General features: G+C 35.0%; 1 protein-coding gene across 4 annotated transcripts in view; it reads left to right on the top strand.

Annotated features, from left to right (window-relative positions):
• The first annotated feature begins 3,000 nt into the window (after window positions 1-3,000).
• The window catches only part of LOC128859955 (uncharacterized), a 451,250-nt gene continuing 443,182 nt past the window's right edge, over window positions 3,001-11,068 (top strand). Inside the window, exons 1-2 of one of the 4 annotated variants that reach the window (XM_054097133.1) lie at window positions 3,001-3,201; window positions 3,630-3,851. The gene's annotated coding sequence lies outside the window, so the exon portion shown is untranslated. Of the gene's footprint in view, window positions 3,852-11,068 lie in introns of all 4 variants that reach the window. The other 3 variants (XM_054097132.1, XM_054097131.1, XM_054097130.1) reach the window with 3 other exon arrangements.

Here is an 11,068-nt window from a genome sequence, read left to right as displayed (position 1 = left end):
TTTCGGGTAGGCTACCTAGTTAAATAAAACCATGCATTTGTTATAATTATTTTTACTTTTCCGCTGGACAAAATGCAAAGCTTTGGTGATCGACCTACTGGCGTTATTTCAGATCTATCGAAAATCGAGTGAATACAAAAATTTTAACTTCTGCAATTGAATTCATATGAAATGTGAAGAAATTCTACCTTATTTTTAAGGTTAGGATTTACAATTTTTTAATTGAAGTTACTCAATAACATCAAAGTAGTATTAAAACTTGTATTACCTCTCATCATATACAGTGTGGCCCACTCAGTATTTGGAACTTGAACTATAATTTGTTTACTTTGGAAGTTAAAATAAAATGTATTGGTCGTTTTTCGATGAACAAAGTTAGGAAATATTAAAATAAGATATCGAAAATTAAATAATGAATCTAAATGGTGAGTTTAATTGAACACCTGGAAGCTGCGATATAACTCCATTAAACTATTTTTTGAGCGATGCCAATAATCCAGAGACGACTCAAGAGTTGAAACAGTAAATCGAAGTTGTCACTGGTTACATAAATGCCAGCTGGAAAACCAGCTGAGGAAATAATTTGAGTTAAATTGTGTTTAATGGCAAAGTTTACATTTTATTTATGTACATATTTAGCTCTGAAGATTTCAGTCTTTTGTTCGAAACAATTGTGGCTACACTGGTCGGTTAATCTCAAACCACTTTCTTTCTCTGTTTATTTGAACCACTTACGATTTCGCCGAAACAACACGTGTTAAAACAAACAAGGGAAACCAATATCATTAAAAAGGTTTTCGATTTTTTAAGTTTACGTTTGAATTGAAATTTATACTAAATACTTAAATAGACTTCATACCACTTTAATAGACTTCTTGCAATTTTCAGAAAAAGAAAGCAGATGATTGTGTTCGTTATCGAGACGATGAAGATTCACGCAGAAGCTTGTTTCTTCCAGTTTTTAACGGAATCTTTGAACATAATCACAGTGTGACCATCCCATATTTGGTTTGCATCCAAAATGTATAAAAGTTCGGCCAAAGGTCTGTTTTCTTATCATCAGCGAAGATTCCAAGAGCCATCTTATAGGGAATTTGGCATAGTTCGCCGATATATAACTGGGGAAAACTTATAAATATATATTTTTTTTCATCGATTACTTCTCGACTTCGTACTTAAACCAAACTTAAAAATCAAGGCATCGGCAAAAACAGCAATATTCTTGACTAGTCGGACTTGGTGAACACGAGGATTACTTGTGCTGTCATTTACGAATTTCTACAACCTTCTACAAAAATGTGTGTTAACAAAGCGCTGTTGATGCATTATTTCGATGAAAATATCCTTATGAATAAAGTTATAAATTAAAGTTTTCAATTCTCCCTTACAAAAGGTTGTAATTAAGAACGAAAAAATTAAACCCTTTTTGGGAAAAATGGTAGCAAAATAGTATTTTGTTACTTAAATGGAAACAAACTGCGAACGGTTTAAAAAATAAATTTTAATTAATATTTGAATGTAAATAATGGTATAGATAGAAGTGATTAGCGGAAATTGCCAAGTCTAATATTAAAACCAGAAATTATTGCACATAATCCAAGATTTTATTTTATGAATTAATTTTTAAATTTAAAACCAATCGCGAAGTTTCGCCAATATGAAACTATTTTGTTAAAAATAAATAAATAATTGGCACGTACAATTCTGTTAGGTGTTTCGCCGAGATCCCCCTCCTATTTGTAGCGCGCGTTTCACAATTGGAAGGCCCTACAGTTTTAAGCCGATTCCGGTAGATGGTTTTTTTGAGAAGCTCTTTCATCGTGGTACTGTACTTTTCTAAGCCTCCTCTGGACACTTTATCCATCCATAGGAAGGTGGGCTCATTGGAAACAAGTTCTGCCAACTTTTTTATAATGAGGTCTGCAATGTAATCGATTGCGTCGGGACTATTCCATAATTCTCCCTGCTGCAACTCTTTAGAAAACGCTAGCTCTTTGCAAAACATGAGTTCCGTTTAAATCACCACATCATAAGAAATAAAGGTTTGTAAATTCTCCAGCTCGATCTCGGATTGCGTCAAATACTCTATCATGTCCTGACTTAAGCGGTATGTATTCCATGGCATACTACCATAGTCCTGAACATACCAATGAAAACTCTTGAGCGAGTTGTTGCTCGTAAGCAGTCCATTTTGAAAATGAAATGTTTTTTCTACAAATTTTACTTTTCCCCCACTTTTAGTCAAAATTTCTAGAGCTAGCAACCCAGTGTCTTGCTAAGGGAGCCGATTTGTCAAGAGGGAATGAGAAAGCTGCTTACTGAGCAAATCTTTTATTATTGAATCATGGGTATGAGTTCCGCCCATTTTTTGGGAAATTAACTATCAGTGTCTAATGGACAATATTGTGTGTCACATTAAGATCACTTATTTTGAATGCATAAAACTATTTTTTTTGTTGGACGTACAGCGTTTTATTTAACAGTTTTTATTTTGAGAATGATATGTTGAATTGAATTTTCCTTTTCGAGATCAATAAATAGATAAAGATATTAAAAATATTAGTCGTAAAGAACGTACATATTTTGCACAAACAACTTTGAAATCAATAGACATTAGCTGCTGTAAAATCTCTAGGAAATTTATTAGTCAATTATTGTGACGAGGGTGTCAAAGATTTTGCACAACGTAATTATCCTCAGCTTGCTAGTGCTGCTATGACAAAAGCAATTGCAGCTTCTTTTCTGCTGCATTTAAAGGTTGTTTATACGGCTGCTGTTTTGACGCCAATAACAATTTCGGTTCGCTGTATTATTACTTGTATTACCAGCGTAAATGCAGTAACTAACAGCCCACAGTCCACAATTCATTCGGGCTCGCAATGCAGTCGTTTCGGTGCTTCGCTGCCAAGCCGACAGAAAACAAGTTGCAGCGCTGGCGACATTGGCGTCCAATTGGACTGCACTTGTGCACATTAATTGCGTTTACAACGGCCAGTTGGAATTTGTTGTCGATGCGTTGCGGATGTGAAAAGCTAGCGTATGCGCGTATACCACAGCTTGAGCCAATACGGGCGTATGTGTAACGGTTAATGTGCTAAATTTGTGCTCAATAGATGTTTTTTTTTTTTTTTTTTAATTTCAGAAAATTTTGTAAATGATTTAATGTACTGAAAACATAATATGGTTAAACTAAATGAAAAGGTATGACACATATTTAGTGATGTTGTAATAAATTATTGCATATACATACATATGTATGTAAGTGTGTGATGTGAGGGCAACGCAGACAGAAATTGGCCATGCACGGTGTAGTCTTGATGTAGTTTCGGTCAGCTATTCCCACTGCCCTTGCCAATTTTTTAAGTGATTTTTTGCAGTTGCTCAGTGTTGCAGTGGAAAGAAGCGTACGAAAAAAGTTAAAAGAGTTTAGAAAAGTTACCGAAAGAGTATACGACAACTATTTGTATAAAAAATTGATAAATCAGAGTTTTGCATTGCAAAATCGCTCCTAATTCGTCTTGAAATAAGTACTAATTAATTATCACAATTGTATTAATTATATTTGTATATGTATTACTAAAGAAATGTTGACGTAATTTCAGTAAATTATAAATCTTTCTACAAAACAGCAACAAACATGTGTTTTCCCCGTTTTATATACATTTAATCCATTAAGTGTCTCAAATCGGACACAAGCGTGAGCAACCTACCCCAAGCTATTGAGGTGACGCTCATGCAAAAGCAACTAAGGTAACGAAGAACATTTAACGCAGAATAAGTACAATAAAATCGCAACAATTGCAAAGAAAGAGCAGCACTAAGCGGCTTACCACACAGCGGAAACAGCAAAGGTGAGTACGTACCTCCTTCGTTTTGCCCCATTAACGTCTTTCCGTCACACCATGTTTGGGCTGCTATATTGAAAATGTTTGTATGTATGCATGTAAATATGTACTTGCTGGTATGTAAATATGTATGTAGATTGTGGCCAAGCACATGTGTTAAATGCCGCATTAGCCGGTTAGTTCGTGATTCAATCAAAAAGGCAAACGAAGCAAACAGCAAGAAAAAGAGTGAAGAAAACAACAATAAAAAGTTAATAAAACTTTACAGTGGGCATATTTCAGAACTTTTATTCTTCATTCTACTCTGATGTGTATTTTAGTTAATATACATACATACACATACTCGTATGAGTATGTATTTAACTCTTTCTCAAGCCTCTTTTATCTACCATAATAAAAGCATACAAATCGCACATATTCTTCAAAAGAGACACAAGCCAATATTTTTGTTCGCCAGAAAACGTTAAAGAAAAACTTCAACGCAGTGTTAAGTCATGCTTCAATTAAATGATGGTGTCAAGTGGCAGGAGAAAACACATAACTATTTTGGCAGAAATTTACAACAAAAACAGAGTTCAGTATGAATAAAGATGCTATAAGCAGGTAGTGCCATTACCACTTTTCGGTCGCCTATTAACCAACTGACAATTCAATAGATTACGAAATTTCTCACTACCATCACGAATTCTAAAGACCTTTTTTGTTTGTAATTTCATATGAAATTTAAACTCAGAATTTTACTTTCGAAATTCAAAAAAGAACTTCGGAAATAAATGTTTACTACAAAATAAAAAAAAAAAAAAAACAAATAGAAAAACTGAGCTGCTTACTTATATCCAGAGTGCCAAAATACAAAACACTTTTTTAAGAACACGGAGGTAAGGTTCTTCTATAGGGTGGGCCATGTAAAATTTGCTTTTTGAATCGACTATAAAAAAAAACTAATCAATATTTTTTCAAACTTTTTTTTTTGTTTTTGAAGATTGAACATTGTCATTTATGAATGAAAAATAATATCGTTCAAATGACTGCCACAACTGGCTTTCCAGTAGGCCATTCGTCCAACCCAATTTTTAAGCACATTTTCGATTGTTTGGACTCCAATTTCATGAATGGAAACTTCGATTTCGTGTTTTAAAGCATCAATCGTGTCTGGATGGTTCGCATAGCATTTGTCCTTAACGGCTCCACACAAAAAATAGTCCAACGGGCTTAAATCACAGCTCCGAGGCGGCCAATTGATACCGGAATTCAAAAACGGTAGTCAAAAGTTCGAGTGTAACTTTGACAGTGTGACAAGTTGCACCGTCCTGTTGAAACCAAATGTCGTTCATGTCATCCTCTTCAATTTTTGGAAACAAAAACTCGTTGAGCATGTCACGGTAACGCTCGCAGTTTACTGTAACCGAGGCTCCTCGCTCATTTTCGAAAAAAATGGCCCGATGATGTCGCCAGACCAAAAACCGCACCAAACAGTGACTCGTTGTTGGTGCATTTGCTTCTCTACAGTAACGTGTGGATTTTCTGAGCTTCAAATCCGACAATTTTGCTTATTGACGTAGCCACCGATGTGAAAATCAGAAAGGAAGAAGAAGACTCACCATTTTGGAAATAGGTTTTCAATATTTCCCAATTTTGTTCAAGCGTATAGCGTCCCACTTCGTAAATGACAAACCTTTAAGTAAATTATGAATACATTTGACATGTCATTTGTGTTACCATTCTCAAAAAAATAGGTGATTCAAAAAGCAAACGCTATATGGCCCACCCTGTATATGGTCAATTTTTTAGAACAATATTTGGCTTGGTATCTATTATATCTACATATCTCTTATATATCTATTACTATAATATACTTTATTATAAACCTGCTAAATTTTTTGCTAGCATTAATATTTTTTCTGCTGGGGTACAATAGTATACTCGTTGATTTCATACAGCAACATAAAGCAGTTTACCGTTCCTATTTAGTATATTACATTAATATATGTACGTATGTTCAAAATATACCACTTAAGTAATTTTATGCACATACTTGTTTTTGTTGGAAAAAAGATAAGCTAGAAACAAAAAAGTTAAAATTTCGCATTAAAATACACAACGAAACTTGTCCGTTCGTCATATGCGCGCAAAAGTTTAGCCTTAAAAGGAAAAGTAGTCTAACAACCTGACAATTATCATGGAAATAAAGTTTACTTTTCACATCCAACTTTATATTATACTTAACACACATACATACGCAAGTTCAGGACTGAATAGCATAACCAACTTGAGTTAAGACAAATTCAAAATAAAAAGTTTATAAAACGAAGTTGCCCAGAAAATACCCAGTGGGCTTCTAATGACTTTGAAAAACGCAAACTAGTGAAACAAGTCTGTAAGTGACTGTATTTTTTCTGTCAACCAGCCACATCACTGAGCGCTACTAGAGACCAAAATATGATACCAGGAAGTTCTGATAATGCTAAATAAGGGTGGGGTTAAAGTAGTAGCATACGCCGATGAATTGGTTCTGATGGTATCGGGACCGTTTCCCTCAGTCATGGCTTAGATTTTGGAAATCATCAGACTTTTGACAGCTTTAGAAGATTACCTTGGCAGTTTGGGGACTAAAATAATGGATTTACTTTCTAAAGCTTTAATGATAGAAAAAAATTGTAATAACAGTCAGTTGGAACAACAAATTTTGACCTTTCATAATTGCATACTTTTGGAAACAGCAGTAGAGAAGTTGAAGGGACTACTCTTTGCTGGCTTATTAGATAGATCTAAAGTGCAGGGATTTAACCGTGTTATTCAATTTACCACTGATTTACTTAAACATGCTGATAAAATGGGATGGCGAAACCTACAAACATCCTTTTCAAATAAAGTGGAAAACCCGGTGTTTCTAAAATTAGCTGGCGCTGTGGAAAGTACTAGGGCGGCTAATACATTCCCTTCTACTCAAAAATTGTTATCTGATACACTAATGGAACTGTTATCAATGCAGAAAAATAACAACAACTCTGCTTTTAACAACTCCCATAATCAAAAAACATACAACGACCAAAGTCAAGGAATATGTGGTCCAGGTATAGATCGATTTGGTGAGAAGGCGAATTCCCTAGGTAGTCACTGGCAAAATCCAGAATTGAATTCTTCTTACTTTTTAACCAAATCTACATGTTTTGAAAGAAGTTTTAACGGAGCTGCTAAAAACGTCACGAATAATCAGAACTACAATAGTGTGAATAATACACCTGGCAATATTGGCAACGTTGGGACGTTTGGAAATAGACCGAATCCTAATTATAAACCAATAAGTGTAGCACAAAATTATCAAAATTATGATTGTACTCAGTCGCTGGGCTGCCATTTGCGGCCTCCGAGTCAACTCTGACAAAATGGAGATGGTGTCATTCAATTCCCAACCTCGTAGCTGTGCATTGCAGATTGCTGACTATGGACCTTTCAGAGAAGGAGACTGTTAAGCACTTTCTCTGTAAATGTCCGGGTTAGGCAGCTAAACGATTAAGGTCATTTATAAATCTAATAAAAGGTGGCAATAAAATTTTCACTACTATACATTTGTATTTATGCACTTTCATGAAAGAGCCACAGCTGCCAGATGCGGAGGTTTTTTAAATTTGCATGAAGAAGGCACCTTTCCTGCACTTTTTTCAAATGAAAACCTCTTTTTTTCAAAAACAACCTTGGCAACCATGGTTTCACCTTGCAATGAAATGCTTTCACATTAGTTTTGAAGTTTATTAAGCAACGGCTACCCAACGCGCAAATGCATACCATATTTAATGAAGCGTTGCACCAGTTGAGCAAATGAAGCTCTGTTTTCGCGCCAGAGGGAAAATATGGTAATACCTATGCATTAAATTTACATATTTCTGATGAATATTTTTTACGCCAAACAACTTGTATACAAAGTGTGTTTCACCCTGAAGCTTCGCCCACTGAGCTTTTACCATTTTGACTGCAATATACATACATTCTTTTAGTTTTCTCAATTTAACTTGGAATATTTTCAAATGCAATTCCTTCATATGTTCACTTGGAAAATGCGTACAGCAGCCAAATCATTTCAATCAAATTCATCTGTTCAAGCATCAGTTTCAAGCTCTGGAAAATTGTCGATTTATATTCCCTTGGACAACGCCCCACAATACTCGCCAATTGGTAATAGGCGAAAGAGCAGAAAAGCTGGTCATAGCTGCGAATTCACTAAAATTGCATCAGTTAGACATCAGTTAGCAATTGAAGACCTACATACATACATATATAAACGGATAAATACAAATGAATAAGACACAAGCATTAATAATAAAGTTTAAACGCTTCAGCAAGTCTTATTGTGAATCAATTACATTCAACAACTGGCATAATAAGTAAATCATTATCATGATTTTTCTTCTTTTTTTCTTAAATATTTAATGCCTAAACATTTTAGTTCACTCAAAAGAGTCCGACGAATCAGAGTAAAAGATAAAATTATATTATGCAAATAATATTTAATAAAATATATGAATAATGTAAATTAAATATTAAGTTTTGGACAGTGAATGATGAATTCAATATATCAATCCGCTTTCTAGTCCGAAGCCAGTTGTTAGGAACAGATCATGTCATGAAAAGGTAAAAATAAACAAAACCAAATAAAAAAGTAAACAGAGAGGAAGATCAATTAAGAGCGAGCCAGCTTGGAAAGAGAAATTCGTAAACGAGAAATGACTGTAAAAAAATATCAAAGAATGCATGCTCGCCCCCCATGGCTATGTATGGATGTAGGTATGCATGTATTCTAGGTGTGTGAGTGCGAATGTGAGAGGCCTTGAGGCGCGTTGAAAATGGCTAGCGACCATTTCGGCCAAGTTGTCGCAGTATATAAGCAAAAATAGAAATTACCAAAATTGTAACTGGCACATTGAACTAACGCATACATACATATAACAACAACCACTATATCAAACAAAGTAAGTAATAAACACAGCAGTTCTATTACCGAAGGCTGACTTGGAAACGCACACATAAGAGGCGCAACTACTACATGCATACGTAAGCACACACTCGGCCTGTTAAAAGCATCGAAAACAAGTAAGGAAGTACGAAACTCAATCCGGACCGAACTTTATGTACGCGCGCACATTTTATTAAAATTTGGGCTGATTGTTAGTTTATGGAATCAAACAAACTCATAGACAATGTGAGTTATTGTTTGAAGTATCAGACGGACGGATGGAAATTGCGTCTTAACATATGTATAAAAAAAGGACGTGAGTTTCATCTGATCTCAATCACAATTATTTTGGATCTAATTGAGGTGGAAACAATACGTAAACAATGTTTGGGGAGTTTTATTAAGACGTTTTCGAGATGCACGCATTTGCCCAAAAGTGGGTGTGGCGCAGCTCACTTTTACTTGCGTCGTACTTTTTTTTAGGTTCATTATTTGCGCCCAATTTGAGAAATTTTGCGTACGGTACTTGCTTTTAAGGAATTACCGTTATACGGCAGATAGGCGTGGATATTGACCGGTTTCGCACACTTTCAATACCAACTTACTTTAGCCAAATAGTAAAACGTACCAAGTTTCATGGAAATATATTAATTTTTGCTCGAGTTATCATATGCACGGACAGACAGACTAGGCAAAATGGACGCCTTCATTCTGAGCATTTCGTTATGTAAGTCTATATCTATCTCGACTCTTTTATGCTGTAGCATACAACGATTATGTAAAGAAAATTATGATACCCTTGGGCACAAGTGCGCGGGTATAAAAATGGACCTAGAGCAAAACAAAAAATGGAGGAAAACCACTATTGAGAAAATGTTGTAAAAACAAAAAAAACAGCAAAATAAATAAAACTGAATGAACAAACATATGTATAGGGTTTTTTTTTTTTAACTGATTGAGAACTATCGATATTGATAACTATGATCTGACAGCTGAAAATGGCAAACTGTGTTGACATTTCTGTGTAAGGTTTGGCAAGTCATCATGAATCGCTTAACTCCAAAACAATGGTTCCAAATTGTAGAACTTTACTTTGCATAAAAAAAAAAATAAATAAATAAAAAAATCTCTTCGCGCAGCTCATAGAGCAGACTCCAAAATGTCGATTTGTCGACGTTCCCAATTTGGTGACCTTTGTCCTTCGACTACTAGGACCATTTCTTGTAAGGATCTTTGCTTCCGTGTCTATAAAGTACAGCTCGTGCAAGAATTGAAGCCAAATGATCAACCCTTGCGCCGCATTTTTATAGCCTAATCAAGTACTCATTTAGATTTATTATTCAGATTTATTGGAAAAAGTAGTCAAAAATTGGAATGATCGAATGGACCATGTTACCCGTAGCTGCTGCGGACATGTGCCAGATATCATATTAAAAAAAAATTACCATAAAATTATCTACTACATTATAATAACAAAAAATCATTCCAACAATATTTCGTTTGCTTATTATCATTTTAAATTCACAAGCTCTTAAAAATTACCCTTTACAAGTATAAGAAAATTGAAGAAAAGTGCAGAGAAAAAGTTGTAAAGTAGTAAAAAGAATAAAAATGTATGTATGTAGATATGTATGCATGTAAAGAAAACTTGTTAGTTCGTTGGCTCGTTAGCTGCTGAGTACAGTGTGTAACTTCATTTGTTTACTTTTCCAATTAAAATGTATTTGCTAGATACGAGTCTGCGCCGCTAAGTGAATAAGGAAAAGCGTGTTTCTGATTGAGTGTCCGTTTGACAGCTGTTTGCTGCGTGCTGCCACCAGTGGACAGCCTCCAACTAACCACACATTGCATTCACAAACACATACATATACCACTTTACATGTACTACCTACATACATATGTACGCACCTCTGCTGTTGACTGTGGACATTCTAGTGGAAAGTAGTGAAAATGGTCGCTGGAAAACACTTGTGCACACGCACCGACCATGACCAAGCCACGGGCAAGCCAAAATTTGAGTGCTTGGCAGTTGTGTTATCATTGGAAAGTATCACATCGATGTTGCGCCAACTGTGGCTACCGTTTTTTTTTTTTGAGAGTAACCTGTCTGAAACAGCCTTGCCAAATTTCACAGCCAAAAAAAATTATGTATGAAAATAAATTATGTTTGTTTGTATATTTTTGTTACCGAAATATTATCTATGTTTATGAAATCATCACCATCATCGTTTCCTTTATCTTCTTCTGGACCGTAGGGCCTCAATAAAGCATT

The sequence above is a fragment of the Anastrepha ludens genome, chromosome 4, assembly GCF_028408465.1.
Source record: "Anastrepha ludens isolate Willacy chromosome 4, idAnaLude1.1, whole genome shotgun sequence".
In the NCBI taxonomy this organism is placed as follows: domain Eukaryota; kingdom Metazoa; phylum Arthropoda; class Insecta; order Diptera; family Tephritidae; genus Anastrepha; species Anastrepha ludens.
This window is presented reverse-complemented; position numbering and strand designations above follow the sequence as displayed.